This window comes from Vulpes lagopus, chromosome 5, assembly GCF_018345385.1.
Source record: "Vulpes lagopus strain Blue_001 chromosome 5, ASM1834538v1, whole genome shotgun sequence".
NCBI classification, from domain to species: Eukaryota; Metazoa; Chordata; class Mammalia; order Carnivora; family Canidae; genus Vulpes; species Vulpes lagopus.
In genome coordinates, this window is record NC_054828.1 from 52,810,383 (window position 1) to 52,815,433 (window position 5,051).

Below are 5,051 nucleotides of genomic sequence, written 5' to 3' on the forward strand. Positions count from 1 at the left end.
GACGGTCGTTATTGGTCGGCGCCGCCCACGCGCGGCGGATGCCCGCCCCCTCGGCTCGCGTTGTCCGATGGGAGTTGTAGTTCGCTCCCGTAGGCGGCGGAGTCTGCGCGAGCGGGCGGCGGGGATGCTGCGCGGCCTCCCGTGCGGTTGCCGGCGGGGCGTGAGGCTTCAGCCCCGGGAGCGCTCTGTCTGGTGTAGGATTCGCCGGCAACCGCAGCACAAGCCGTCATAAAGTCTGTGCATTATCAGCAGGCGTTGGCTGCGACGCGGCGTCTCGGGGAAGACTCGCCCCGCGGGGCGTTGGCTGTAAAACCTGCGTGTCCGCCCAGCCGGGCCCCCCGGCCTAGCTGCCCCGGTACCCCGGGGGGAGGGCAAGGCCGGCGGGTCCCTGCGGCCTGCTGATGGGAGCCGGGGGCCAGACTGGAGGAAACGGGACAAGGGCACGCTGCCACGAGGTGTTTCCAGCTCAGCGTTTCTGCTTTGATTGTATATGTATATTTTTAATATTTTATTTGTTCATTTATTCATGAGAGACACAGAGAGAGAGAGAGAGAGGCAGAGACCCAGGCAGAGGGAGAAGCAGGCTCCTCGCAGGGAGCCCGACGGGACTCGATCCCGTGACCCCGGGGTCACGCCCTGGGCCCCAGGCAGACGCTCCACCGCTGGGCCACCCCCGGCTGCCCGAAAATCCTCATTTTAAAGGTACTTCCTCATTGCTAAATCCAGTGGAGTTTTCCCCCCCCACACACACAGCTCTTGTATTTTTCCTTCCTGCAGTATTTGACACACTTGACTGCTACTATTTCCTCGAAGTGCTTCCTCCGTGATTTCTGCCACAGCCAGGACCCTCTTTCCCCCACCCCTCAGGTAGCTCCTTCTCATTCTCCTTTGCAAGCTTCTCTGCCTCTGCACCCAAAACACTGGCGGGCCTAAGAGTTTTTCTCCCTCTAGCATCTCTGGGCGATTTCCATTCCACGGATTTCCAACTGTCACCTAAATGCTGAAGACTCAGAGGCCCATATTCAGCCTGGATCTCCCTCCTGAATTCCCTATCCTTACACAGATCTGAGCTGCACATGCTGAAGGCGGCAACTCCCCGGCTCTCTTCTGCCCTCTAACTAGCTTCTAGTCTTATTGGCCCTCACGGTGGTGCCTTTTCCTTTCCCTACCCCGCCATCCATCTGATTGCTCAAGCCAGGAGCCTGGGACACATCTTGACCTAAACACAAATTAGATCAATGGATCCCTAGGATCTTCAGGATTAAAAAAAGTCCAAGTTACTTGGCATAGCACAAAGAATCGGCCCTGACTTGGTCTTTCAGTTTTAGCTCTTCTCACCTCCCACCCAGTGTTCTAGCCCGTGGTAGCATCAGCATCAGCACACGGTAGGAAAGCCATTTGGTCACAATCAGATTGTGCGAGATAGCAATCGATTAAACTCAACAAACATGTGCTGAGCAAGCACCTATTATTTAGCAGGTTCCCGGACATATACGGTATTGGAGGAAATGGACGCCAGCTTTCCGTTTACTGAAGAACACAAGTTTATTTTGAAGGACACAAGTTTAAAAATATAATCGAAAAAATGAAAACACCAATTGGCCCTTGAACGTGGTTAAATAGTCACTTATATGCACGTTTTTTTCAATACAGTGTGGTACTGTATTTTCTCTTACGATTTTTTTTAATTCAATTTGCCAACATACAGTAGAACACCCAGTGCTCACCCCATCACATGCCCTCCTTAGTGCCCGGCCCTGTCACCCCATCCGCATGCTTCGTTTCCCAGGGTCAGGAGCCTCTCATGGTCTCTAGCTTTCTTTGTTGTAATAGAATGTAGTGGCACCTGGATGGCTCAGTAGGTTAAGTGCCTGACTCCTTTCAGCTCAGATCTTTAATCTCAGGGTTAGGAGTTCAAGCCCCACATTGGGCTCCATGGTGGGTGTGGGGCCTACTTTAAAAATACAATATATATTTATTACTTAAAAATTATGGGTTGATCAACTATATTATTGGCAAGTCTTCCAATCAACAGTAGGCTTATTAATAGTTGCTTTGGGAAAGTCAGATTATACATAGATTTTCGACTGTGCAGCAGGGTTGGTGTTCCTAACCTCTGTTATTGTTCAAGGGTCAACTGTATTTAATTAAAGATTATCACAAAAAAATAAAAGATTATCACAGATGCTATAAGATGGTTTGAGAAGCTACTGATTTATGATTTAGACTGGGGGTAAAGGAATGCCTTTGAGAGGAAGTGACATTTAAGTAGAGACTTGAAGACAAAGCAGGCAAAAGGGATTCAGGTGGCAAGGCCCCAGGATAGGAGTCCCCGTTCCCAATCCACCCTTCTTTGCTTGGTTTTGCCAAACATCTCTTGCCTGTTGGCTCCCTGCTGGGCTTGGTCAGAGGGCACTGGGGAACAATGGGAGGAGATGGTGGTGGGAAGACACTTCCCTCACAGGTGGATCATTGCCATTGACCAGTTCCAACCTGCTCATGCTTTCTGGCCAACAGCAAAGGACCTCTCTGGACCAGGTCCGGCCCACGCCCTCCGGCATGTTTCTTCAACCAGGCTCCAGGTTCTGTGGTAACCAGGTCCCGTTTGGAGAGGTCTCAAGGCTCTCCTAAACCCCCAGTTCCTTCACTGTAGCTGGTTGGTTTTTTCACCTGCAACTTCTGGATCCCTTTAACAGTCCTTGTTTTATCCCTTTTAGTAGTTAACCACCTCTTACTATTTAGCAACTATTTATATTAAAATTTCCTTTTCAAAGTTTTAGTGTTGGTCTCTGTCTCCTGACATGAAGTGTTTACTTATTCAAGAAACTTCAAGGTAGGGCAGCCCGGATGGCTCAGTGGTTTAGCACCGCCTTCAGCCCAGGATGTGATCTTGGAGACCCAGGATCGAGTCCTGCGTTGGGCTCCCTGCATGGAGCCTGCTTCTCCCTCTGCCTCTCTCTCTCTGTCTCTCAAGAATAAAAGTCTAAAAAAAAAAAAAAAAAAGAAACTTCAAGAGAGGAGTGGGGAGCAGAAAGGCTTAGGGGAGAGTGGAGAATGACTTGCTGTGAAGTTGGAAAATACAAAATGCACAGAAAGCACTGCAGACCATACTAATTTTTAAAAAAAAGATTTTATTTTTAATCTTCACAATCAACCTGGGGCTTGGGCTCACAACCTCAAAATTAAATCTCATGCTCTGCCCACTGAGCCAGCCAGGAGCCCTCCTTATTAAAGACTTTAGATTACATCTTAAATGCAATTTGAAGCAAAAACTTTCAAGTAGGGGTGTGTATGTGTGTCACAATCGAATTTACTTGTTTATAAGATTCTTTTGGGCTTCTGATTCTGTATAAAGTTAGCAGCCTGGTTCTGGGTCTCTCTATCCCTCCTAGAAACCATGGAGAGCAATAAGGAAAACATAGGACCATGAATCCCCCCAAACACTACCTTAGATGACACTAAGAGGGCAGAGAAAACTCAGAAGTTCCACACCGAGTGGTACTGCATGGGAGGCCACCAGAGTGCAGTGCACCAGGAATGGGATGAGTGGGATACTGATGGCAGGTCTCACTCTGCAAATATTCACCCTGCGTGGAGACTGCAGTAAGGACTGAACAACTGTGTGAGTGCTGGGAGCAGTGGAGAAGGGAGGGAGATGCACTAACTTCTGAACAAGGTCATATCCCAAGGGAGGGAATTCATTGTAGCCAGAGGGAGGTGAGAAAACTGGACGGGGTTCCTCTCCTTCATTCTCCAAACAGTTTCAAATACAAATAAGCAGAAATAAACACAGCACTTGTGCAGATGCTCTAATTAAAAATATGAAATTTAAAAAAATATGAAATAGCAAAACTTACCTAATTTCCCTAGGGAAAAGACATGAAAAATGTTCCCACAAAGCAGCTGCAAATATATCAACATTCTAACATGAATTAAAAAACACTAATGAAGCAAATGCAGCTAAGAAATATAAGAATTCCTTGCATGTGTCCAGATGGTGGAAATAAAAAACACAGGAAACGTGCTGGCGAGAATCCTCACGTGCTGCTGGTGGGAGTGCAAATTGTGAAGCCACTGTGGCAAACAGTATAGAGGTTCCTCAAAAAACTAAAAACAGAATTACCATATGATCCAGTAATTCCACTGCTGCTAAGTATCTTCCCAAGGAATATGGAAACATTAATTCAAAAAATATATATGCCTCCTGGGTTTATTGCAGCATTTTTTATAACAGCCAAACTATGGCAGCAGCCTAGGTGCCCACTGATACATCAATGGATACTGATGTGTGGTACACACGTGTAAACACACACACCACACATGATGAATGCTACTCAGCTATGAAAAAGAATATTGCCACTTGCCAACATGAGTGGATCTAGAGGATAATGCTACGTGAAAGGAATCAGAAACATAAATGATTTGTCTTATATGTGATTTCACTTGTATGGGGAATTTAAGAAACAAAAAAAGACAAACCAAAAAAACTGAGCTCTTAACTATAGAGAACTGATGGTTGCCAGAGGGGAGGCAAGTGGGTTGATGTGTGAAACAGGTGAAAGGGATTAAAAGAAACCATTTCGGAAATGAAGACTACGTTAAAGGGGGCACAAGTGAATCTGGCGACCACAGGAAGCATGTTAAGGAACAGTTATTAGAAATGAGAAAAGCAAACAGATCAAAAGAACTAAGAACAAATGACAGAAACAGAAGATAGGTAGAGGAAATCCAACATACAATATTCTAAGCAGTGGAATAATACAAATATTTTCTAACGTAATTCAGGAAAGCTTCTGAAATACCTTAGTATGTGTATCTGGCCCAGGAAGGGAAGGTGGTTTCCTTTCTGGAAGGATGTTTCTCCTGACAATTGCCTTTTGTCACTTGCCTGATTTTCTTCCAACACAAGTCTTCCTACACCCTACACCGTGTAAAATGGCTCATTCTCTAATTACCTACGTAGCCCACACCTCAGATGACCAAGCTGAGCCTGAGCCCTCTGACCATCATTCTGGACTGGCTGCCACATCGCTTCACAGCTGTTCTCCAGG